Source organism: Myotis yumanensis, unplaced genomic scaffold (genome assembly GCF_028538775.1).
Source record: "Myotis yumanensis isolate MYYU_CA2020_CCGP unplaced genomic scaffold, mMyoYum1.0.hap1 SCAF_1, whole genome shotgun sequence".
NCBI lineage: Eukaryota > Metazoa > Chordata > Mammalia > Chiroptera > Vespertilionidae > Myotis > Myotis yumanensis.
Window position 1 is genome coordinate 103,002,596 of NW_027223752.1, and position 598 is coordinate 103,003,193.

Sequence of the window (598 nt, forward strand, 5' to 3'; positions counted from 1 at the left end):
ATTCCGGTCAAGGGCATATGCCTGGGTTGCGGGCTCAATCCCCAGTGAGGGGCATGCAGGAGGCAGCCGATTGATGATTCTTTCTCATCATTGATGTATCTGTCTCTCTCTCCCTCTCCCTTCCTCTCTGAAATCAATAAAAATATATTTAAAATATAAATAAATAAAATAAATATTTAAAGTAAAAAAAAAAATTACAATAAAGCAGCAACCTAAGATAAATGAAAACACCCTCCAATAATTTCTTGCAGGTAATTTCCATGTAATATACTTAACCAGTTAATCATCCTAATATATAAAAAGCCAGGGGCCATCACGACCAAAACAACTGGAAGGACAACCAAACAGCAGGCTGCGTGGGGCGACCAGGCTGGCAGGGTGGTTAGTGAGGGATGACCAAATGACTGAACAGCAGGCTGTGTGGGGTGACCAGGCTGGCAGGGGGAAGCAGTTGGGGGCAACCAGGCTGGCAGCAGGGGCAGTAAAGGGCGAGCTGGCCAGCAGGAGGGGCAGTTAGGGGCAACCAGACTGGCGGGGGGGGGGGGGGGGGGGCCGTTAGGGGTGATCAGGCTGGTGGGGAGGAAGTTAGGGGTGACCA